Source organism: Engraulis encrasicolus, chromosome 2, assembly GCF_034702125.1.
Source record: "Engraulis encrasicolus isolate BLACKSEA-1 chromosome 2, IST_EnEncr_1.0, whole genome shotgun sequence".
Classification (NCBI taxonomy): Eukaryota; Metazoa; Chordata; class Actinopteri; order Clupeiformes; family Engraulidae; genus Engraulis; species Engraulis encrasicolus.
In genome coordinates, this window is record NC_085858.1 from 42,526,043 (window position 1) to 42,528,542 (window position 2,500).

Genomic DNA, 2,500 nt, shown 5'->3' on the forward strand with positions numbered 1-2,500 from the left:
AGATTGGGCTGGTTCCCGCCCAATTGTGCTGCTTAGGATGGCCGTGTGCGGGTAAAAATGGCATTTATCAGAAAAACCCGCCCACTTTTTGCCATAGAAATCAATAGAATTGGGCAGGATTTTGTGCTTCTAGGCGGGTTTTGAACATTTTTTGGGCTGGAAATCATCAGCCTCATCTAGCAACCCTGGGCAGGGTTATATATAGAGTGCAAAATGTGTGAAGGTCAATTTCTATGTTCTATATTTTTTGCTTATGTGGGCTTTTTTTTCTCTCTGTTTGATATGCTTGACTGTGTCTCATGTCCGGTGCCTTTGAGTGTAATGCAAGTACAGTGTGTGTGGGGGTGCAGAATTTGGTACTCATTACATTGTATGTATTGGGTTTGGGGGGGGCCTTTCAGAGGCCTCTGTCCTGGGCCCGGCCGAAATTGTCCAGTCAGCTGCCCTGTATGGGAACACGTTCAGTTTCAATACAGCTCAGTGCTTACGTGAATGGGATGGGTATTTACACTGACCAGGCACTACTCAAAGTTCAAAGTTTTTTATTAGCTATTAGTGCATGGACTAGTAGCCAAGGCACATAGGAACTCTTGTGCAGACCCTCTGAGTCAATACATAGAGTGAAATAGAAAAAGTGAAAAGATAAAAGACATTTCAAAAAGTGATTAAAAAAGGCAAAGGAATCAAAAGAATACAAAATTGTATGTTCTTCTTTGCCATTAGTCTGACTGTAGCTTGGTAGACGCTGTTAAAATCTTGCTGTTTTGGTATAGGCCTATATGCAGAGGCCATAGGGAAGGAGGATGTTTCCTGAAGTCCACTTCTATTTTCCCTCTCTTTTTCTCTGTGTTGAACACACACACAGGGGCACACAATGTGCTTCCCACTCCTTTATCTTAACACAATTGCTCTGTTCCGAGAGAGAGAGAGAGAGAGAGAGAGAGAGAGAGAGAGAGAGAGAGAGAGAGAGAGAGAGGCAGGGGGGTTAATCAGGAAAGGGTTTGCCTTTAGTGAGTTTCGAATAACATAAAAACTTCAACACTCATCACTCAGAAAGACAAGTATCGGCAACTTGTGTAACTTCTGTCTAACTCTCTTACCAGATAACAATAACAGGTTGACAGTTGACAATGTTTAATGGGAATTTAATCCCCATATTCTTATTACATTCCAATTACTGAAGACGTGCACACACACGCACGCACACACAAATGCGCGCAAACACACACACACACACGCACGCACGCACGCACGCACGCACGCACGCGCACACACACACACACACACACACACACACACACACACACACGGGTGAAGGGGCAGGGTGAAAGGTGCAGAGTGGTTAAAGTCCATATGCCTCTGTGAATAGATGGGATTTAAGGTGCTTCTTGAACATAGCCAGTGTGGGGGGCTTGGCGTATGTTGGAAGGTAGACTGTTACAGAGTGTGGGGGCAGCAGCACAGAAAGCTCTCTCACCAACAGTACAAAGTCTGGCTCAGTGGATGGCAGAGACCTGGACTGGGAGTGGGGTTGGAGGAGGTCAGAAAGGTACTGGGGAGCAAGAGAGGGAAGTGATTTGTCAAAAGAAGAATTTTGTAATCAATACAGGACTTCACTGGGAGACAGTGGAGCTGTCTGAGTGTGGAAGTGAAAAAAAAACACCGCTTTGTGCGAGATATAATCCTGGCTGCTGAGTTCTGAACATACTGTAATCAGTCCAAGGCTTTGTTGGGTAGCCATACAGTACCCCATTGCAGTAGTCCAGGCGGGAAGTAATGAAAATGGAATGAAAAAGAATGAGATAGAAAAAGGCAGATTTGGTGATGTCTGGGAACTGTCAGATTACATTACATTACATTGCATTGCATTTGGCAGACACTTTATAACCAAAGCGACTTTCAAAAGAGGACATATGGACATACGAGGAGATACGTAACCCCTAAAGCACATCACACACACACACACTCCACCCTATACAACTTATAGTCAAGTCGCCGAATTCTGCCCGTCCCCCAATTCCGTCCGCCTATCTATAAATGGTGATAGTTAATTAATTGTATCCACTGTTTAAGTCAGGAATGGATATCGACATGATACAGAGTTTGTATGCTTACAATTTCAAACGGTGATGACATTTAAAACCGAGTCAAACGGACATAGACAGCATTGTAATGAAGGGTGTCGTAACGGCAGCATGGAACTTTAATTTCACGACGACATTCTGGCTAAAAACTCGCCCTGGCCGCTTCCCTGTTTCGCTTTAGGACCAAAATTATTCAACCGTTTCCACAGTAACGACCAAACTAATCACAGTTCCTGCATCGGTAAAGCCAGGACTGCAAGTGTGAACGAAATCAACACAACAGCATGAAGGAATAATACAGTAACGGAAATACCAACGTGACCTGAAATCAAGTGGGCAGAATTGGGAGCCTTTCGCCGGTGAATTGTGCTGAAACTAGATTTTGGACATGCTGGACGTTATCGCCAAATTACGAT